The 24,497-nt window shown below is 38.9% G+C and overlaps 1 protein-coding gene across 1 annotated transcript in view; it reads right to left on the bottom strand.

The window, feature by feature from the left end:
* Positions 1-24,497, bottom strand: part of MAP1B (microtubule associated protein 1B) — a 71,468-nt gene that overhangs the window by 41,196 nt on the left and 5,775 nt on the right. The gene's annotated exons all lie outside the window — the stretch shown is intronic.

Genomic DNA, 24,497 nt, shown 5'->3' with positions numbered 1-24,497 from the left:
TAAAACAAAACCACATGTTCTTTGGCACAGCTCTCATTGTTTATAGATTTAATCTATCTGCTGTTCGTGAGTATTAGATCTTGATCTGCAACTTCAAACAAATCCCTGTTGTTCACTGAGGTGAAAGCACAGGGACTTATACTTTATATCATAAAGACTCAGCATGTTTGGTCTTATTTCAAAATATTTATAAAACATCCCATACAACTCTCCTTTGAATTCTATTAATTGCTTTCATTAAGGGACTCACTCAGGGACACTGAGAATTCAATTGGCATTGCAATATTTCATTTAATGCAAGAAACTCTCACAAATACCTTATCATATTCAACAGAGTCAGAGGAGAGTTCTTAAAACATTAAGGGCTCATTTATATCTTCAGAGCCTATGTCAGTTTTCAAGTCACATCAATTGTATATGCACACCAAGTGCGTGGAAAGGATATATTCATGAGCAAAAAATCCATTAGTAGGTCTGACCTTATGTTCTAATTACACTGATGCAGTTCTCTTTTCCCTCATTTGACTTCTGTGTATTAACATTCCTATGTATTAACATATCTATGAGATGGTGCTTCACTCTCATTTTCTCTGAATGTCGATCTGCGCCAACATTGTTATGCTCGCCCATTTCAAGTATCTGAGTACTATCTACTCCACTGTTATCAGACTTACTGTATATGCCATTCTTCATTCATATGCAATCTTAAGAGTTTCTATAGTGCCCTTCTTTCTGTTATTTTCATCTCCAAGAAAAATATTAATTTCTTATCTCACCATCAGATAATATATTAAACAATATGTTCGTTTAAATTTAAATTACAAATTGCAGTACATCTCCACAGTTTGTATGGCAGTAAATTCTAAACCCTTCTGAAACACAAAAGATCTTAATTCTGGCTCTGAGCAACTTAATTCCAGTGTTTGAATCTTTCCTGTTCATAAACCCAAGATGTGAACACCAGTCACACAAATTGCACCACTGAAATGGCTTGCAATGATCTGTCTTCATTTGGCCAAATCCACTGCTGGATACATGCAGCTCCTGGTGGCTTGGAAGGAGATAGGAAAGCAGTAAGAAACCCGATCTCCTGGGCAGGTTTGGCTCTCTGACCTTTTGATGAGGACGAGGTGTCTTGTCCCACTTCACACCATGGAATTTTATCTCCTTTGCACCACCAGCATCACAAAATGTTGAATGTGTTTGCGCTGACTGATTGCAAAACTGCCCTCATTTCTTCACTCATTCCTTTCTCTTTTTTATCCTTCCCTTCTTTCTGTCCAAATTGTCATTTTCACGGACAAGAACTCACATGAGAGGTAAGTGAACTGACACAAACATGCAATATAAACAGTAACACAAAAGCAGCATGAGCTGCCCGTGAGCCCAGCATGCGTTAGGTGTGCTGAGGCTAAGGAGACATCCAGAACAATCTCTACCTGTCAGTCCCCCAGCAGAGTGGACATGGGCAGTATCAGCACAGCTGGCCACAGCTGTCACTACTGCTTATGGCCAGCATAAGTGCTCATGCCTCAGCTGTGGAGACCTTCCTCCTTTTACTCCACTCTGGAATACACCAAGGGAAAGGAGACCTTTGTGAAAATGTCCCTGATAAAGCCAGTCTTATGATTTTTTGGTAGCTTTTAAATGGAATTAATTTTTTACACCATTTCAAATTGGAAACTGTGGGGGGCAACAAAAAAGAGGTAAGATTTTACATGTTTGCTTGCATCTGAAAAATCCTGCACATAGAGAAAAACAAGACATTTTATCAAAATGTGAATTCTATTGAAAGGGCATTTTCAATTAAAATATGTTTACTTTAAACCTTTGAGCAGCTTTGCAATCTTTATTTTCAGTAACAAAGGTCAAAATTATACTTTTGGTTTCCTTCAAGTATGCCTTCCAGCTCACTCCCTGAGCTCCTGGGAGCTCTTGCTTGCTTTATTCCTGACAAAACCCCTCCAAGCCACAAGGCCAGGGGGCTAATCCCAGTGTGTGCCACATTTACATTTGGAGTGAGTGTCTCAGAGCTGCAGCTGCTGGCCTATGTTTCTGTCATTATTTGCATTTCAAACAGAGTCAATGGAAGCAATGAACTACAAAACAAACTGAAGTTCTACAGAGAAAATGAATGCCTTTTTTATTCTGAGTCAGCTGCTGGAATACTGAAAGACTGAAAACTTGGTAAGACTGCACAGTCCCTAATACTGAGTACCACATCAGGTGAGACCAACAGTACTTATCTGTGAAAAACTGTAATTTAAAAAACTTCTACAGCTGATGGTAACCTAGTTTTTAATAGGTAATCACCTATGTGATTAAAGCCTAGCTTAAATACTTTAAAATATGATTCTGAAAATAGTATAACAGAGAAGAAATTGAGGCTAACTCACTCTTTCCATTTTCTTCCCCCAATACTTTATGCTGCTCTATGTTTCACATGCTATAGAAGTCTGCATTTCCTGCCTGGAATTTTGATTTGTGGTTCCCAGACTAATACCTATCTCAGCCCTACTGCTATATCCTTTAAGTCATTTCTCACTTGCATCGATCCACAATCTGAAAACTTTCTTAGGAGGCTAGTGTTAGATATAATGGAGAAACCGCAGGCAGCTATAAATCCCGGTTCTTCAGGGAAATGGAACAGGCAGGAAAGTCAGAGAGAATACCCCATAACAGTCTCAAGTGTCTAACATCAATCCTGTTCATTCTCCCCTACTTCCAAGCAGGACCGTCATGCATGCCCTGCTGTACCTCCAAATGATACCTATCATGTCCAAATACTAAAGAATGTTTCTGACAAAAATTCCCAAACCACAACTATTCCCTGGTGAGCAGGGCAGTGAGGGAGCACTGGGATTTCAATTGGCCACAGTGATCCTGTGGGTATGACATCAGACCTCTAAAGCTGATGGGACACTAATAGCAAGAGTGCTTTGTTTCTTAATGGACCTCTGGGTTCTTCAGCACTCCCTTAGTACAAATAGTTCAGCATTAGTCCTTCCCTTGATGCCTTCCCCTTTTTTCCTCTCTTCATAGCTGACATAGCGCTAGATAAATAATCTTTGCAGAAAGTGGCAGTACCAAGGTTACTATTTTATCTTCCAGTCCTTGATAGTGAAAGTTCAAAGGATTGTTAGATCCTGCAGGGACGCATCACATCTCTTCATAGAAGTCTTACAAAGATGTCTGGATGCACACTGAAGTGTGTTGACTCAGTAAGACACAAAATCAAGGTTCCGTCCACAGAGCATCGCTTGATATCTTGCAAAATAGTTCGTGTGCCACAAATTAATTCCTAACCATAAGCAAATTGTTTTCTGCCTACTTAGAATCTCCCTGGCTAATATGTTTGCTAGTTCTTATTATCATTTTCTGGGTCCTGTGAAAAAAGCTGTCAAACAGCTTCACTTCAAATAAGTGAAACACAGTGTGTTTACTGTTTACATTTCTGTTTGTAATGTTGTTTAATGAGTGTTTACATGATACTTGCACTTTATAACTTCCCATGCAACTGGATCTTTGTTCCAGTTATAGCTGTTGTGCATGATTTCCAATAAAAATAACAGAAGTACTAGAGAAGATAAGATTATAGAATCATAGAAGGATGTAAGATTATAGAATCATAGAATGGTTTGGGTTGGTCAACCACGTTAATTCTGACTTTGTTCTTGGTTTAATATTGTGAATTCAGACATAAATTATTCGTCCTCTCTCATACACTTCTACATGCCATTGCAAGTTACATAGAAATTGCCCCCATGGCACTGATTCCATCTCATGTAAATTGGCACAGCAACAGTAGGTTCACATCCTATGTTTAGCCTGCACTTAGCAAGAGGCCCAAAAAATTCTGCTTGAGAATGTCTTTGTCAACTAAACAGCCCCTGTGAACTGAGTTCTACAACCTATGTGTACAGTGCTGGTCCCAGCATAAACTCTCCATTTATATTACCAGATGGATTAAGAGCTGTTGTGAACAGTTGAAAGAAGAAACAGTATTTTGGTAGAATGCTTAGAGCCAAGTTAAATTAAAGGCCTAGGTCTAATTCTACTAATTTAGGTTCAGGCACCTGTTGTATGTCCTTTTTAACCAGCTCGTTTAAGCTCTTCTCAACAAAATCAGATAAGAAGACAAACTGGAAGACAGAGGGGAAGTTTAAAAAACTGCACACTTAAAAGTGCTATTTTTTACATCTCTGTAAAAAAGCCCAAACATGAAAATACAAGCAAGCATTTACATCTTTGAAGGACAGGATCAAGTCAAATTTCTATGACCATGGAGTAATTCACCTGAGTAAGAAGTTTAGAAGTAGACCCAACCATGCAGTAGCAGAACTTCACTAAAGTGATAGGTATACAATTTTTATAATAAAGCGACTATGAAAATTTCAGAAGACAATCTCTTGGTTTCATACCTATTCATCCCATGTATTAGCTTTTTATTGTGTCTTAGTTTAACATTGAAAATGCATTTTAAGCAAAAATGTTTGTGAAGGTGCTTATTATTTTAAAACACTACCTTTAAACTCTTATAGCTTATTTTTCTAAGTGTTTGTGAAATCAGAACCCAGATTTGCACCCTTCTTTGGTCCACAAATGCTACCTTCTAGTTTGTGCTCTCTTCTGCTGTTGAAGACAAATCCAATCATATCAGATACTCAGTGACAACTTAAGGACAAGTGAAAGACGAAAAGGAAAGTTATTTCACTTCCCTCTCTTACCTCCTAGCATGTCTGATTTTATTCATGCCTGTCTTTTGTGATCTCCTTTTGTACCACACAGAGCTTATCAACTGACACAAAAATAAATGCGTAACAAATATTTTACAAGACCAGACAAAGGGATTTGCTAAATATAAAGAAGCTGCCTAGTCAGACTTCTACTCTTATCCCTAAGGGTGAGTTCTGTTGCTTCTGACATCTCTCAAGTTTTTGCAATACCATCTCAAGTGCTACTGGCAACCAGTGATTAGTCTAGTTCTCAGACACTGTTAAGGGTCAATAGAGAAAAAAAGCAACAAGTCCTACAGATTACCTTAAAATCAACTTGTGAAACTGGAATGCTGTAACAGATGGCTATAAACACTTCAGGAGGAACAGGCTTTTGGGTAGCCCTGCAAGTTAGGAGGTGTTTTGATTATCTTGAGCTTAATGATGGTCACAACAGGGCTCTGTGTTTATGGGTGAGAATCAGGGGGAAAGCCAACACAGCAGATATCCTGGTGAGAGTCCAGGATAGACCCCCAGCCAGGATTAAGAAGCAGATGAAATATTCTATAGGCAGCTAGGAGAATCACTGACTCTTGTGCTTGTGGGGAACATCAAATTAATGGATATCTACTGGAAATGCAACACAACAAAGATGAAACAACCTAGGACATTCCTGGAGGGTATGGAAGATAATGTCCTGGAGCAGCTGGTGGACAACCAAGGAATCTGCCCCAAGGAAATGTGCTTGTCTAACTTGATCTCCTGCTGTGACAAAGTATCCCACTTAGCGGATGAGTGAAAGGCCATGGATGTTGTCTACCTGGACTTCAGCAAATCTTCTGACACCATTTCCCACAGAATTCTTCTGGAGTAACTGTCTGCTTGTGGCTTGGGTGAGTACACAGTTTGCTGGGTAAAGAACCAGTTGCATGGCCAGGCCCAAAGAGTGGTGGTGCATGGAGTTACATCCAGCTGGTGGCTGGTCACCAGTGCTGTTCCAGGGCTCAGTACTGGGACCAGTCCTGTTTAGTATCTTTATAACTGATCTGGATGAGGGGATCAAGTACACCCTCAGATAGTGCATGACACCAGGTTGGATGGGAGTTTTGCTATGAAAGCTCTACAAAGACATCTGGACAGTCTGGATTGATGTGCTGAGGCCACTTAAAGTGGTGTGAAGTTCAACAAGACAAATTTCCAGGTAATCCTTTTCAGTCACAACAACTCCTGGAAGCACTACAGGCTGGGGCAGAGTGGCTGGAAAGGACCTGAAGGTGCTGGTGACAGCAGCTGAACATGAGCCAGCAGTGCCCAGGTGGCCAAGAAGGCCAATGGCATCCTGGCCTGTGCCAGCAATAGTGTGGCCAGCAGGAGCAGGGCAGGGATTGTCCCCCTGTACTCAGCACTGATGGGGCCACACCTCTAATTCTGGGTTCAGATCTGGCCCCTTCATGGTAGGAAAGACACTGAGTTGCTGGAGCAGCTCCAGAAAAGGACAACAGAGCTGGCAAAGGGTTTGGAGCTCAAGTCTGATGAGAAGTAGCTCAGTTTCTTACATTATTATTTCATGTTCACTCAGTATCATATTTCTGCATAATTCTTCTAAAAAAATCCTGGCAACCTTGTATAACAATACATTAAATAGTTTAAGTAAGGCTTGCATGTGGGCCTGTCATGAGCTGGCATTGCTGCTTTCTGCGTGGAGCAGGAACAAGTGTAAGACAACATCTGGATCCACAGCAACACACAAGAAGTGGTCTAGCAAAGGAAATCAACAGAATGGATATAAACATAATATAACAAAAAAATTGTTTTCTTTTATTTCCTCCTGTGATCTGGCTATATTTCTAATCAAAATCCATCTAACATTCTAGATAATTTGTAGTGTACCTGTCAAAGCTAGGTCATAACCATATCATGGGAATGGCTCAAGAGCTCAGACACAAGACATTTTCAGGGTTTTTATTCGTCAGCTGGTTCTGAGTGTTTTACCATTTGACTACAGTAATTTGCTTCCTTTAGGAAAAACATATGGGAAGTTAAAAGTCTATAGTACCATTCTGAAATGCGAAATTAAAGTTCACAAAAACACTGGTTTTCAGCTACATTTCTAGTGTTCAAATTGGTTTTTTTTCTTCTATAAATACAATAAAAAATGAAGTCACATTTAAAATTACCTGAGTTTAAAATTTTCCTGTGAATCATCTAGTTCTGGCCTTTACAGTAATCCAGTGGTCTTCATGACAATTACGTATTTCCTATGCTGATGGGCTTAGAGTCTAACTAGACGGGAAACCCTCAAAAGATGTGGAGTAACATAAAAAACATATGAGCAAGTCCAAGCAAGTGTGACAAAGGGAAGAAGGGTTTCCAACAGATCAAACATAACCAGGGGCTCTTTGGCTCCCTGACCCACACATCCAGAACAAGGGCACACCCGGATGCTCCAAGGGAGAAGCTCTTGCCTTTGCCTTCATCTCTGTTAGTGTGCACTACACTGTGGTCCACACAACCATATGGACCACATAGTGGCAATGTGGCAGCAGCAGAATTAAGTTCAGATAGAATGGCTTGCAGCAGCACTGACTAGTCATATTTGATAATACAATCTACGTACAATGTGTCTATATGAGTTCCTCTGATATTAATGAAAATTTTCTCAGCTTTCTTTCCACAGAAACTCAGAATGGAAATCTGTTAATATAAGGCACAAAGGCATGGCTTCCCATCTCCTGTTTCATTAAAGAGGAAGAACATTTAATACTAAAATAATTTTTCACATGGGTCTTGTGTCAACTTTGGCCCCTACATCATTTATGCAAATTATACATACACATATAAACTGCTAACTGTTTATGCAGACTAAGCATTCCTGTGCACATATGGTCTCCCACTTGGGGACTGATTCCATATTTGTGCATTTTATTACTTTGTTAACAAATGCAGATATCTTTGTAATTAAACAGACTATTTAATGTTCTGAAGAACGTGACCATGTAAAGATTTGCTGCAATTTATTCCCACTTATTAGGTACATACTGTAGAAGGAAGCTGCTAACAAAGGAATGAGATAACAAAAAAAACCAAACCCAACTATAAAGAAACACAATAATGATGAGTCTGCCTTTATCCTCTTATATTTTTTTTTTTTGCGGATGACTGTTCTGAACAGGTTATCTGAGCACTGAAGAGCCACTCACCTGGTAAAATTAAAGGTTTAAGCTTTGCAAGAATTTTCCTTTATACTGATTAACCTCAAATTAATGTTTGAAGATGACATGCAAAATGAAGTATATAATGCACTTTTTTCTTTTCATGGGAACACAAAAGCTATTTCAAGTCTGAATTCCAGCATAGACTATTAATAAGAATTGTCTCCAGGGAAAAAAAAATGTATTTATTACTTTGGAGATAGCATGATTTCCTTTGGGCTGATATAAGAAAATAAAAGGCTTTTAAAAAGTCTAGATTGTATTTTTTTTACTGGCTTTAAAAAAGGAAAAAAATTAAAATTAAGGCAATACTAGTTACATTGCGCTTTGGTATAATCAATAAAACATTTTTGCAAGTAATGAATAAAGCCCATTCAGTAAGCCTTTGAGTAACATCAGGGAAAAGAAAGTTTCCTCTAGTCTCCCACATCACCTGCTTCTCCTCCTCTCAGTCAGCATTACAGCCAATCTCTTCTAGGGCTGGCTGCAGGATGGATGGATGTAGCAAATCCAGTACTTTGGGATGGTCTTGTTTCAAAAGCCATCTCAAAACAAAGTTGCACGAAAAACAAATTCAACCCTCCAGAGTGATTCAGGAGCTCTTTTCTTGCAGCCTTACCTTGATGATTTTCAATCATAAAATGCAGAAACATGGTTGGCAAACTTGGCTCTCAATTTAATGCCTGTGTCTACTTTGGCTTCTGTGTTCTGTACTTACAACTGAGAGAGCAAGAAAGCAGCTGGCAGCTGTGAAAACCAAGGGGGTCTTTGGCCATCCCCACCTTAGGGGGTTGGTCATTCTCATTCAACATTTGAGCCTGTCAGAAGATGTGAGCAGGTGCCACAAAAGGTCTGAGCAGACCACAGCTCCAGCCCCATGGATTGGTGCCTGGGTGCATTTTTATGGAAAAAGCACACTAATGGGCAGAAAATGAAGGAAAAATTGAAAAAAAATTACTCCCTCCCTCTTCCAGCAGCCACAAAAACTGGACGTAATTAAATCTTAAGGAACTGAAGGACATTCTTTCAGCCCATGCAGAAATAAATGATATGACAGTAAATTTCTGCCACTTTATTCTTTTATAGCCGGGGAGGACATCCAGAGATGACATAGAAGGTGAGTAAAAGCCATCTAGTCTGTCTGTTTACCACTGATCTCCCCCTTGATATATTCCTCAGTCTCTGTCGTTCCTCCCCTGAGAAGCGCTGTCACTAGCACATCACTCCTCCTCTGCCTGAGAGGATGGTGGCTGCAGCCTGAGAGGCTGTGCCAGAGCTGACCTATTCATTATCTGGCAGACTACACTCTCACAGGCAATTGCATTAGCAATATCCATATCAATGACAAAGTACATCTTTTATGTGCCTGGTTTCCAACCACACGGATCTAAGTGTTATTCTGGGTCCCTTTTTTTGATATTGGAAATCACTGACATAGTGCAAGTTGTGTTTACTGCCCTCTTTCTTTCAAGCTGCTGGATTGGCAGAAGATTTCCTTTAAAAAATGTCCTATATGCTTCGGTGGTAAGGACACTGCTCTGGCTGGACTAAGAGAACTGATAACAATGAGCTTTCCACATAAGACCCACAAAAAATAAAATTATCTTTGAAATGTGAAGCTGCATTTCAAAAATATTAATATTTCAAAATTAGGTTAAGAATATTGGGAAAGGACCCTTGTAAGTTATTTGAACTCTGCACTTAACTTTACATTATTACTGTTGTTTAAATGAAAAAAGTAATCCAGTGAAAATTAAATGAGCAATTTTCATGTGAAGGCCTCTGGGCATTATAAAGATTCACAGCACAAAGTGTCATGCTGCTTCATAATAAATTGATCTGAGTAAGGTACTAAATATCTACTGCCTTTATAACTGAGAAAACATTTTGCGTTACCAGTTTCTGAAACAGACTGACAACCAAACTTTTCCTTAAATACACAGCCACAGGTTACATCCTCCAGCATCTTCCAGTGGCAGCATCCATCCTCCTATACTTTGGCAGGCAAAACAACCCTGATTAAATTAATTAGTGTCTTCAACTACTCTTGAGCTCATTAGCAACCCTCTAACATTGTATGTTCTGAAGATACATGCTTAAGTGCAGTAATTGTAGGTATTGGTTCATTAGCAAGTATGATCAACACAGGTTATCAAAAACATATTTCATGCATAACAAATAGAGCAAATTGCTTAAAACAATAAAAGAAATATCTAAGATCTACAGCAGGTTCATCTACATGATGTAATAATTTGTTAACATAATTAGAAGCAGATTTATAATTTAATTTTCCACCTTCTTTAGTCTAAAGGAGACCAGGAATACTGTCCTGCTTTCTGCAGAAAGTTTGTGCCCTGGCTGACAAAATGTCAGGTGAAATTAAGACCGTGCAATGAAGAAAGTGTTCTTTTAGATGTGATAGACTCCCTTTAGAAATCTTGCTGATTGTACAGAGGCTGTGTAATTATGGGCACTTGTGAACTGTACTTCATTACAATGACAAAGTGTTAGCACTGGTGAGACATGTAACCCTCCCAGTATTAAATGAACACAATTCAAGTACTCTTTTAGAATCACCATAATAATTTGAAAAAAAACAACACATGGGCATGCTTAAGGAACTCAGTAACAACATAGTTGCACTTTCCCCTCCCAGAGATTAAAACAAGGTAGTATTTATTTCCTCCTTCTTGGGCAATAGAAGTCTCATGACTTTTAATATTTTCTCTTGACTAAAGAAATGTAAATGTTGCCATCAGATTTCTACTGGAAGCTTCTGTTCTTGTGTATTATAGGCAGAGATGCAGTATTTTAATCTTTTCCATATGAACCACAATACATTTTAAGTTTGGCACACTTAATTTTCAAAGGGAATTACACTAAAAGGAGAACTATTACTAGATGTCAATGAATGGACCTATGATAGTTCTAAGTTGTAGAGAAGGACAAGTATTCTTTCTTAGCTTAAGACAAAAGTACTTACCTATGGAAAAGAGAAATATACAATGGAAGAGTTGACACTGCCTTCATTGGGATCAAGTGCAAATTTCTGACTAATTTCCAAAAGGAGAAATTTCACACACAGGAACAGGACTTGTTACAAATTCAGTTTATATTTGAAGGCTCCAGCAAATAAAAGAGAGATTTATCTCTGCTGTACTTGTCAAATCACAGGTACCTGCCAGTGTGAGCATACTTTTTAGCTTTCTGATTATGATCTTTACAGTATTTTTTGGAAATGGCTACACTTACACAAAGTAACATTACTGTGTAGTTCATAACTCATTAACTGGAGAAATACAAATTTAAAAATAGAAATATTTCTACTATACCGTATTACAAACACACATTAAATAAAGCCATACATAAGGAAAATGCACAAATAAGTCTTTCACTTTGACATTTTCTGCTAAGAAGTTTTGATTTATGGCTTCTGTTTCAAGACCTTTGTGAATGTTCATAAATTAGCAGAATTTGCATACTGTTCTAACATGTTCCCAAAAGGGAAAACTGCTTCCCTTGTAGAAAATACAAAAATTAATTTGAGGAGAAAAATCATGAAAAGAGAATGAATAATGACCTGGTCATGCAAGCTGTCCTCATTTGGCATTTATTGTACGGCCTCTGTAAACCCGGCCACTCACACAAGTGTTTAGAGCACTAGACTATGCCACACTCACCTTTCACTGAAAATTTGGATAATCAGAATAAATTTAACGGAATTATGTAGAAACTTCTTCCCAGCACAGTGCTTGCAAATTACTCTACAGCTACATATATTTACATTTGGGCTTGATAATTTTTAGCCAATGCCTTAACCCGTTTGACATCCTCTCACTATGTTCTGCAGTGGTGCAAGGAAAGGGCAGCAGCCCTCAAACCCAACTCCCTCTATCAAACCTACGTATCAGATAAGAACAGCAAAGCAGAGCAATGCAGATGAAACTAGACAGAATACATGGTCAGTCAGTGTTAATCCTTTTTAATATTCCACTTCCCACCAGAGAGGATTTAATTGTTTCTTAAATGGCTCTAGGGCCTCTGAATGAGCAAACCTGTCCAACAGAGCAGACATTTCTTTGAAAAAAAGTCTCTGTAATAAATATTGATCTATCATAACCATAGATAATTCTGGTGTCACGGCAATATCTCCTTGCCTAATTAAACTGTGCTAATATGAAAATGCAGGCCAGGCCCATAAGGCACAATAGATCTGAGGGACTGTGGAAATGCCTGGAAGTTGCAAGCTCTGGGCAGAGGCGCAGAAAGGCACAGGAACTGTGCCTGCATGCTAATGAACTCCAACAGATTCTAATCCATACAGATGCAATTTAAATTCCCTTCCACATCCTCAGCCTTAAATTCTCCTAATTAACCCGCAGCCATGGGATAAGCAGCCATGCAGAGTGGGGGGATGGCTCAACAGAGGTGACAAAAGGCAAAAGACTACTCCTTGCCACTTTTCTTTCCTTGGGATTTGAAGGTTGTGTCAATCATTAAGCCAAACTCAGAGGGGTAATCCAAATGTGATATCCTTAATTTCCCCATGACATTTTAACTTTTACCTTATATGCATTCCTGGATTTAGAGCTGGCAAAAAAGTTTTAGCAATCACAACACACACACTTCCATAACCACGTGGCAGTACTTCAAAGCATTTCACTACCACTTGACAAGGAGCTTCGTTAAAGATGGGAGGCAGTGTTTCACCAGCTTGGCTTACAGTTTTTGTAGAGACACTCAGTTTCCTACAGAGGTTTAAGTCTAATAGAAGTCAATTTATTTCCAGCTCCAGCACCCTGCAGACTGGCAAGGATACCATAGAAGAGAAGTGCTATACTTTAGCTGTGTCACAGCAACCCAGCAGTGTTGCATGTTACTACATGTAGAAACCTGTTACAAACCATAGTTCTCACAGCCATATCCTTCAAACTCACTGTAGATGGGATCTACAAACTGCAGTTCTTCACAAGCATTCCTAGGATCTATAGACTGCAATTCTTCAACAGCAGTCCAATGCTGCCTTAACACCTAGCAGGGTAGATCCAGAGAGACCTGTCTGCTTTCAGTAAAATTCCTCATAATTTACACTCATTCAAAAGCAGAATTCGTCAAAGTGTTTTTTAGTAATCACAATAAGACAAACTGCTGTCTTTGGGCATTTTCTGGTGGGGTTTTTTTTTGGTGTTTTTTTTTTGTCTGTTGTTTTGTTTTGTTTTGTTTTGTTGTTTAGGTAGTGGGTTTTTTTTAAATGAATGCTACAAAGAGCTGCTTTCAGTAAGCATTGAGAGCCCTGCTACTCCACCGCAATTAAATGAGATGAAAAGTATTTGATTGTCCATTTACCAGTATTTGCATATATTAAAAGATTTTGTCCATGCAAATGTATGCAGGTGTTGTTTATTAAAAAGGTTCTAATGTGCTCTTTTTTTAATACAACTCAGAAATCTGAAGGAATTACACAATTTCACAAATGGCTAATCTCAGCTTTCCATCTCTATTACTGTTATTTTCAAATCAATTTGAGTGATCCCTTTAGTGTTTACATTTAACATCTGGCTAGTATCTTACTAGATTATTTGAAGAGAGTTGAATTTTCATTTTGAATTTTAATGAAGACCACACTGCATAAATCACTGACATTAGATTCCCTCCTGGTACACTTGGCCTTGATGGAAAGCTGAAGCAAGACAAAAAGAATTAAATGCCATTACATTACTGCAAATGAATAATCCAAATCATGGGTTGTCCGCAGCACCTGACTATGACTGCCACAGTCAGTCTTTACATAGTTCAAGGGCAAAATTAAGAAGTAAACTTCAGGTCTCTTGATTTACGATACAGCTCGATTTATGATTTACGTGTTCTACCGTCACTTAGAAAGCTGTGATATTTATTTTCCATCTCTGAGAAAGAAAAAAGGCCACACTGGGACTTAACTTGTATGAACACTTACAAGTATTTTTAGATGGACAATACTGATTTGCTTTGTCAAACTACCTGCTACTGCACTCCTATATTCCTAACAGAAAGTCATAGCACTGAGACGGGAGGACAGGGAAAAAACCTGAGATATACTAAACTTGACAAGTGAGTCAGACTCTACTCGCTTAGGTCTCAGGTCTTTTATTCCACACTGTGCTGTGAGAGAGAGACAGGCACTATTCCAGGTCTTACTGCGGTTTATACTGCAGCTTCTGAATAGGAGATGCTCAGGCCTCTTGGAGGTACCCAGAATAAACAGAGAATACATGATCTCGTCAGGCTGATTTTCTTATCTGTATCTAGATGTGTTAATTTATGCACAAATCTAGCCATGTATAATGATCTTGCTTTTTCCCCTACTAGCTCTGCAGAGTTAATGTTAAGCCTTTTCATAAAATGATCACTATCTGTGGTCTTCAACCTGAGAAAGTTCTTGACCTGAATGAGCTTTTCCTTCATTGACACTGAGAGATCTGAAGTTTGCTGAGCTCATTTCATATTGAGGGATTCATCTTTCACAGTCAACAGAGCTGAAGTCTCTGAAATTTAAACTCCCAGCAAGATCTCAGAGAAAAATAGAAACATATGTCTCACATTAAGAACTAAGACATAAAAACATTACAGAAGTATTCATACTGGCTGTAGAATGTCATCATTTACTTCACAGCAGTGAGCATGGGCATTGAGAATGCCATCTACTGGTAAAAGCAGCACGAGGGAGCACAATTCCTTGTAAGGCAACTTCCAAAAATGGGAAGTTAAGAAACATTATGTGATCAGTTGCTCAGTTGGGGTTTGTTCAGTTGTTTTTTCTTTTTTTTTTTTAACTGCTAATTTGAAGGTTTTTTTTTTTTTCAATAAACCAGCTTTACCTGCATGATCTGATTAATTTTACATAGAAAATTAGGTGGGAATGGATTTTGAACCAGAAGAGAATTTCACCTTTATTTTGCACTGGAAAAGACAGACTTCTGAAAATTGTAACAATTTAAAAGACATTATACATAACAAGGAAATATGAATAGAGCTGAAAGACTGAGATTGCTTGTATTTTCTTGTTCTTCTGGAGGGGAAGTCATATGAGAAGTAGCTGAGGACACTTGGCTGTTCAGCCTGGAGAAGGCGAGACTGAGGGGAGACCTCACTGTGGTATTCAACATCCTTGTGATAGGGAAGCAGAGGGATGGGCACTGATCTCTTCACTCTCATGACCAGCGACAGGACTCAAGGAAGTGGCATGAAGCTGAATCAGGGGAGGTTTAGGATGAATACAAGGAAAATGTTTTTCACACAGAGGGTGGCTGGGCACTGGAACAGGCTCCCCAGGGAAGTGGTCACAGCATCAGCCTCATAAAGTTCAAAAACTGTTTGGACAATGCTTTTGGGCACATGGTGTATGTGGCTCCTTGGGTATCCTGTGGAGGGCCAGGAGCTGGACTCCATGAGTTGAAAGGGACTGCAAGAATCACTAAGTTCTACGATTCTGTGATTTTCCTATTTCACCGGATCTCAAAAGTAATTCTCAAGATTTTATTAACTATTTGGTGAGAACATGGAAAGTCTAAATCTCTACAGTAAAAATTAAAAAAAAAATCAAACTCAGCAGTGAATCTATTTGTTAGTGTGCCATCACCTAAAGCAAGTGATTCCAAGCTTTCTGTGGCCAGTTTGTGATTTGACCACAAAGAGTGGACAAAACCTGTCTGGTAACTCCACTTACAATCCAGTGATTGTTATCACAGGACTACAATTGCACAGAAGCCGTATCTCTGCTGGTTTCAGAATTGTCTCTGCTGAGTGGAAAACACCTTTTCTCTCTCTTTTTTTTTTCCCTCAATGATAATTGATGAAGTGTTTTATGGCATCCAGTTCCACAGCCAACAACCAACCAAGTTACCTAAACTATCTAATAAAAACCAACCGGTCTAATACTGGCCTAGTGTTTTCTGCGAGTGTCCCATCTTTGCAAGCCAGTCAGAAACATGGAACAGTACATGGGAGTAAGATTTGGTGGGGTTCAGCAAGGACTTGGTCTAAATTTGATTTGATTATTGCTTAGACTAAGTTAACAATCACTGACAAAGACGTCCATCTGCCCAAAAGTAAGACCAATAAAAAAGTTGGGACAGATGTCAACTCCAACATATTTAATAGCAGAGGGAAGCCAGAAACAAAAGTAAAAACTACAAAACATAATTTGTGAGCAGAGTCATCTCTGCACAGCTTTTCCTAAACTCATCTCTTAGAAAGTACACATTTATTTACTGTCAGCTGTGGTGCAGCTCCAAGAAAGGCAGTGCACCTGGAAGATCCAAACCTGACAAGATGTCATTCACATTTTTCCACTAAGTTACCATGACTTACTCTGACATATAGGAAGGTTCCAAGAGGAAGAGCATGGATAAAGGAAGGTAAGTGTCATCTTGGATGAACACAAGCTTCTCTCAAGTCCTGAAAACATCTGCTGATTTGCAAACAGCATATTGGGAAAGAAAGGAACAGGATACAAGGTTTAAAACAAGCTTAAGAAATTTAAAGAAATAAGGAAAATAACATTTTTTAATGTTAGTGTCACAGAATAAAGCCTTTGATCTCTGTTGTGTCCATGCAAAAACTGCCCCTGCAGGGCTACCAAAGCTGTCTCTGAAACAAGGCAGTCGAGCCCTGTTAACTCAGAGCTGTGGGGAAGATAAATGCTTGTGCGGTGAGACTTTCCTGATGGATCTTCTCAGAGGCCCATCACTGGTGAGATCATTCTTCTTCAAGGGACTGAAGTCTGGGGTGGCACTCTCCTGGGTGGACGTACCAGCTCATCTGTGGCTGTCGGGCTAGCTCTACACAGGACTGCCCTGTGCAGAGCTAGCCTGACAGCTAGCTCTAAAGATCTTAGGGTGCTCCCTTCTTTAACATCATCCCTGACTAAAAGTCTAGACACGAAGGCAAAAAGTGTTAAATCTGCAGGATTGGAATATTGCCCTGAATATAACACGCTGAATACAACACACAACTGCTACCCTGGAGAGCAGCACTGTGTTAAAAACTCACTTGATTCTCAGAGCACTCTACGAATTCATGAGGACACATATAATTACATAGATTACCAGCTGTCTCTCAACACTGCATGAAAACTCCAGTTAGGAATGAAAGTCAGAGGAGCATCAACTCTCCAAGTGCGTAACGTGCTGTGTGAAACTCAAAAAAGTAGAGATACACCAAATAAAGTGAATCTCTAAGTATTTTCCAGATTGTTTGTAAGAAGCTGATTTCTTGGCCCAGAATATACTTTTAATTTAAAGCAAATTAATTACAAAGGGTGCACACAGCCCATGAAAAGGTCCAGAAATTAAAACAATTCCTTTTTAGGTATGTAGGGGGTCTAATGAATGGTTGCATTATACTGTTCAAGAGACCGAACAGTAAATCTGTAATGTTTAAGGAAATCTGCTGGCTTGGTATTCTTGTTCTCCTTCCTCTGATTACTGTCTACAAATGGCTGTGGAGAACCCACAACCCACACCAATTAGCACAACCCAGTAAATGAGCTTCCCCCACTCAACAGCTCCTAACAGATGAATACTTTAAGATCCTTCTATTCATCACAAAATGAGTATGTTGGCAAAGTCTCCTTTCACATGATAATCCACTGCTTGACATACAATGACACTATCCCACCAAAGCTGAAGACAAAATGTGATTCTTGTTATAATTACAGGCTTTAATAGGTACAGAGGGTTGTTAGGTGCAGAGCAAGTATTCTCACTAGGGAGTCCTCAAGAATACAATTGGTGCACCCGAACTACTTAGGCCATTGAGATGGTCTGATGCTGAAAGACACCCATCCCTACTTTTTAAGAGTAGGTTTTAGGTAGATAGATAGATAAGATAGCAGACTGAAACACAAAAAGAATGGAATTACTGAAACAGGGGACAGGAAGATTAAAATATGTAAAGTTGCTGGGAAATGGTAAATGTGCAAAAGCCTAATTAGTATTCAAAAATATTTAAATCTTCCATGTCTAATGAACTTTTAGAATTTAAGCTTTGCAGCTAGTAATGCTAGGTTTGAAAAAATAAATAGTACTATATAAATTACTATGAGCAATGCCATTAAATTATTGCTTTGAGACAAGCATTAAATCCTATCCCAAGATACTCTTGAAGGCTTACTTTCTGTATCTGTTTAAAGTACTGGACACATACAAAATATGTATTTTTAAAAAGTTTTTCCAAGTGTTGTGCAAGTTCTAGAAGACCAGGAAAACTATAGGATACAGTCTGAGGTTAAGAAAGCATGCTGGAAGACCACAGTACCCATGACAGGATGTGTACTACTTCCAAGCCTTAAGATCAGAAGCAAGACTCCTGTAGTTGGCCTCTCTTAGGGCTCTGTCAAATTTCATCCCCTTTACTTTGAGAAGTTAAACAATGGTGTCAGCAAAAAAAAAAATCTGACTGGAACACAAATACCTGCGTGCAACGTCATGCTCAGCAACAAAAGCTAGAGTGGATGAAGAAGGTTGGGTTTTTAGTTACCAAGACGGGGCTGTTCAGAGACTGGCTGGGAATCATTTTGCCTGTGTGAGGTGTTGAGCAATTTTCTTCACCGTTCTAATTGGTTTGGTTTTCGTTGTTTCTTTGGTTTTGTCTTCACCTATTGACTCACCTTTATCTGGACCGATGAGTTTCCTTGCTTTTGCTCTTTCCAGTCTCTCAGGTGTGGGGGAGATACTCAATCCACCAGAAAGAGCTTACAAGACCTAGGAAAGCTTATTCATTACTCAGGACATGGGAGCCAAAGCTGGCATCAGTCTCTTCTGAAGAAGAGACTGAAGGAAAGAACTGACAAAGGCAGCCTTTGACAGTGGGGAGTTGACTTCCAGGTGAAAGTCTGCGTAGTTCCTTAGAACCACTCAGAGATTATAGAGTCTAAGAATATGGCTAATCTTTTGCAAGAGATTTCTTTTTTTTTGTTTTGCTTTGGAGGGCTCTTTTGTGAGGTTGATTGCTTCTTTTAAATAACACCCCAAGCTTTCCAGAGTTGCAGATGGGCATAATGTCCCACACATAGCAATGCATGAGACAGGAGCAGAGGGACACAGGATGGTGATTTATCTCACCACTACAGACAAGCTTTGAAGTACTAAAATACATAAAATTGCAACACCAAAACAATACTGAAATTGACACAAGTTTGTTTATGAACTGGTTATTATTTTAATACAATTTTTTACACTCAATCTTTTATTTTATCAGCAACTGGTTTTGAATCACAGATTAAAATCTGCAAATCCAGGTCACCAAAAGCACTGCTTTTCTTCTCAGCTCTAGGAACAGATTATCACCAGCAACTACAACCCCAAACTAACCATCTTGTCTTTTTGGTGGGATCATCTGGGGGGTTGATGCAAAAACATGCACCTTTCTTACAGAACTATCCAGCTTTCTATTTGGGACTGACTGCAGTGCTTAACTCGCCTACTCATGGGGGCTGTGAGGTACAGTGGAATACTCCTGGCAGTCAGGATCACATGGATTTGCAGCCAGCGTGGATGCACCTCTTGTACCTGTCTCTACAAGGCAGATGACAGCAGGAGCACTTGCAAGGTCGCTATCAGTAGCCACAGTGTCAACTCTCATTCTGCAGATGGCAGTGGGAATAAACATGAGCTCCCCATTGCACCCAGTCTGGAGACACGGAGTGTCTCAACTCTTCTTACTTGGGTCTGGTTCTGAATACAGGGGTAGGCAATTCACTTAATATGAAGTAATATTTGTATCTTTCAAGAAAGAAGATAAAATGTTCATTTTTGCTAATTATGGGGTATTTTTGTTTTTGTTCTAACTTTAAAATACTAGATAGTACTTTCTCTAATCCAAAATCCAATCCAATTATTTCAGAGGCCTTTGGATCAAGTGTCTTCTCATTATAAAGTCCAGTTAAAACCTTTAATATTTCTCTCAAGTAGCCGATAAATTAGATGAGAAAGTAACAAATTCCACAAAAGTAAAGTACATAAATCTTAACAAAATTAAGAAAAACAGACATCTGACAAAAATGTTGCACATGACAAAAAGAAATTAGATTTTAAAAGTGGCAATAATATTCTGGTTACATATTTATCATAAATCCATGATGGAAGAGATGAGAGGTAGGTCATCTGTAAATGATACTGGGCAGAGGTCAGAAATAAAATAGTGTTGAAATTTTCAGTTTCAGAAAACCCACACAGCCAAAATATTACGAAAAAGATTGAGGAATCTCACAAGCAACACATTAAGAATTATAATTCTATCAGAAAACCCTTAACAAAGTAACCTTTGTGAATATACCTGTGAATATAATAGGCATATTAAGCATTAGGTATGCTTAATTTTCATTCTAATAAAGAGGAATGGGGATTCAAATTTCATAATGCAGTTGAAATGCTATCATTATTCATAACTAACTTAATTCCATGCCTTTGGTAGCTGCCTCACACAAGCCAAAACCTGTGCGCATAAAACAGGGGCTATTCTATAACAACTGAACTGACTGTATTTAATTTTGATACAGGCATTTAAAAATAACCTCTCACTAATTTTGCTGATTCACACTAATAGCTTAGTGTGAATCAGCAGGTACCAGTGTTTTGGCAGTAATGCAAATGCATGCGAATTTTCTTTGAGATCTTTCCTAAAAAAAGCAGACATGGAAGTCAATGCCAGAATGATTGTCACATAAGTGCAACACCTTACTCATTGTAAAAAAGATGACAAAGAGACTTATTAGAATCTCTAGAATTTTAAATAGTACTAAGAAAAGAAGGTTTTGGCAATTTTTGTACCCAAACACATAGGGTATTACACTGTAATCCTCTCCCAAACCACCAAAATCCTAGCATCTCCCCACAAAAAGCTCAGGAATAGCCCAGTGCATATGCTCCCATCAACATCCTCCAACAGGACCCAGGGGCTCCTGGCTTTGTGCTGCTGAGCTGCTCCACGGCTGCAGCCCTGGACCAGTGGCAGCTGCAGGTCACCCTGCAGGGACACCATTTGCAGCCACTGCAGCGTGAGTCAGCTCAATTACCTTTTCCAGTCTGCCTCCATTTTCTTTCATTCAATGCACAAATACTTTGAGACACAAAGCAAGTCTTGCAGCCAACTAAAATTAACTTCCTCAAACATATAATGAGCTAAAACGATCCCACTCAATAGCTACTCCAGCTATGAACACAGCCTCTCAATACCTGAAGAATCATATTTGTAGCATGTTCCTAAATGTGCATACCAGGCCACCTGAGATCTTAAACAAAATTAATTCCTAGGCAGTTATGGCATTCTGATAGCACCTGAAAAATCTGGTCTTGACTTCCTTTCTTTCATTTCAAATAACAGGTTTAGCTCAAGTACCTATGTCCTGATTTGAGGAATTTTGATGAACTGCAGTTTTCAAGTAAATCAGCACAAAACTCATGCTGTTCAGGATTTTATTAGTGATCCACAAGTTCACATGGCAAGCTACTCGGTGTGATGTTAAGTGGTTTTAGATCTGCTTTGACAAAGGAAATGGGACTATACACCACTTCATTGAAATACAGAGCTGTGCACACTGCTGACCAAAATTCCCAGATCCAAAAATTCTCCACAGGTTATGAGCAGCCCAAAACCATAACTTTTGAAATGGTAACTGTCAGAAGGGAAGTTGTTAAGGCTTTATGGAACAATGACAGTATCATAAAGCAAAGACTTCTTAGGAAGGCTGAAGGAGGGAAGCCCACTGCTGCTGCAGATGCAGATAGCTGCCAAAAGGAAATAAAACATGTCTTGCACTTTGCCAAGATCCCCTTTGGCTGCAGGCAGGCTGGCAATAAAATAGTCCTCAGCACAGGTAAGGGAGGACTCACTTAAGTCAGCAGTTGGCCTCTGCACTGGCTAATGGGCAACAGGAGGCCTCCTGGTGCTATTCACATACGAAATGCATAGATGTTTTTGATAACCACAGGACAAAGTACAAAGTAGCCACAGTGCATAGCTTGAGCAGTATTTATTAGAAGGTTGGGGGTGAATAGCTATTTAAATAAAATGGATTTTATCTAGACAAAGGCTTGAATATGCACCAATGCAACAGTTAAGTGTCTCCAGATGGAAACTGACAGAAAAAATACCAGTGCACAAATCTTACAGAAGGGCCTTCAACAGCTTCACCCTACCCCACCCAAAAACATGGTCTTTTGTGAGGATGCTTTATGCAGCTGAAACTTTCTTGTTAATTAAGCAAAGATTGGTAGGTACAGCTGCAATTTCAAAAGAGCTCTTTCCAACACTCTCCACTTGTTCTGCCTCACTACCAGATGCATGTTTCCTTTTCCAGCTTGTACATTGTTTGCATTTTTTTGTCCTTTTCATATTACCATAAGATGGAAGTTATCAGTACACGACAAAGAAAACAGAGGCACCACTGGAACACCCCTTTAAAGTCATGTTGCCTGTTGTCAAGGCAACCATTTAATTAGTTCTGTTACTCATTTTTCACCGGCATCTGGCAACATCACCTCTCCAAGATCTGAATAATAATTAAGGAGTCTGCCAAGTCAGCTGCTTTACAAGGTAGTAGAAAAGAGCCGCAGGAATTTCCATTCTGAATCTTATTTATAAGGAATCACAAATCACTCATAAATTGCCCAACAGCTGAATACAATGTGCACAAATATTACTGTAGAAACCCACCCCCTTGAAAAGAACACAAAAATAGTCTTGGGATCTAATCACGCTCCCTGCAGTACCAGTACCTACATTGCTATACACAGGGAGGGGCATCGGACCTTAAACTCTTTAAGTGAAAACACACAAATGCTTTGACAGACAATCTCTTGCATGTCTTTCTTTTGACATCATAGGTGTACAGCATGGGGACAGGCCCCATTTCCTCCAAGCTTCCTTTTGCAGAAAGATTGCTACCCTTCACATTGCTGCTGTCCATAACCTCAAGCTGTTCTGAGAAGCACACAAGCACGTACTGAGCCACCACCCCAATTACCATAATTAAACATGATAATCAAATAGGCTCCAGTCAGCCAGCAGTCAGACCTGAGAAAACCAGGAGCCTTCCTCAAGAGTAAACTGCCCCTGTATGTGAGCTGCACAGAGACTTCAGATTCAAAAGGCTGGAAAAAAAAAGGTTGTTTAATTACATTCCACAGGCAATCCCATCACCTTGGATGAATACTTCCTTTGGACAAAACGTCACCTAGTTACCTAAATTCCATTTCTGAGTTTGGGACCATAAAGGAATACAGACTTACAATCATCTCTTTGAAAGTCCACCGTTTCAATGGTTGAACACCCAAGTTTAATATTTGGGTGCTGCAACAAAGCAAACACTCTGACATCTTATTAGAATGTGGAAACAAAAAAGCCTTCTCTCTGCCAAACAGCAGAGAAGATACAAAGGAGCCTCATACGGAATTCAATATTAGAGAACAGCAGAAAGAAACTAAAATAATTCTCTGATCTGTACAGTGGGCTTCTGGAGGTACAAATGCACTTCTCCACAAAATTTTAGATGAGAAGTTGGTCAAAATGGATAGCTTTATCCCTTGATATTGCCTTTATTCAAGTTTCAGGCTTCCTTCATGCTTTGTAAACACAGATTTTGGCAGTTTATTGTTTAAAGATTGTGCAGTCATGAAAAACACATTCATTTCTGCTTGTCAGAGATGTTGATGAATGCCAGTCACATGCAATTAAGCTAGAATTCAACACAATGACAGATTAAACAGCAAAGTCTAGACAACAAGGGGGAAAAAAATCAAAAATATAATTCCCTGAGAAAAATTCCTAAACAATTCTACATTCTCTCTGCTGAAAAAGGGCTACACTATCTTATCTTATTTATTTTATGAAAGTAGAGTATTTGTTTTATTTTAATTCACACAGTGGTATTAGAATGTATTATCTGAAAGAAGTAGTAAAAACACAAGTCATGCTGTAATATTTTTGCTACAAGAGCAACACAGGATCTTTAAGTTTCTAAAGTCAAACAAAGATATGGCAAAAATGGGATCCACTGCATTTTGCATTTCTTAAATTTTTTCTCTGTAAAGCAAAGCAACAAATGTCACTGAGAAACTGAATTGGCTTCATGACATTTAAAATGAAATGAAAGACAAGTATTTTAGGCCCCAGTTTACATTCACATAAATAAGGGGTTACATGTCTTTACTCAAAAATCTTCATGCTGTGTATTGTTTTATTAGTTGTGCTGGTTTTCAAACCAGAGGACGAATCATAGAAGTATGTAATTTTTTCTTAACCCTGGCAGTGTTTCACTCTCTCTAGATATGGGGAAATACAGCAAAAACTGCTTTAATATAAGCTGCAAGAAGAAAAAATTAGTTACACAAGACATTTTTGAACATTATTTAAAACCAATGTTGTCATGCTAGCAAGGCATCAGGGTCTCTTTGTCAAAAATGTATAGCAACTGACCTCGGGAAGGTGATTTAGTAGTATGATACAAAATTTCATAGCCCTTTTTCACCACACATGAGAGAGGTTCCAGAAGCTGGAATTTTTAACACTTGTCAGTAGTAGGTTGTACTGT

The sequence above is a fragment of the Camarhynchus parvulus genome, chromosome Z, assembly GCF_901933205.1.
Source record: "Camarhynchus parvulus chromosome Z, STF_HiC, whole genome shotgun sequence".
In the NCBI taxonomy this organism is placed as follows: Eukaryota; Metazoa; Chordata; class Aves; order Passeriformes; family Thraupidae; genus Camarhynchus; species Camarhynchus parvulus.
Note: the sequence above shows the minus strand (reverse complement) of the source record. Positions and strands in the feature narration are given on the sequence as shown.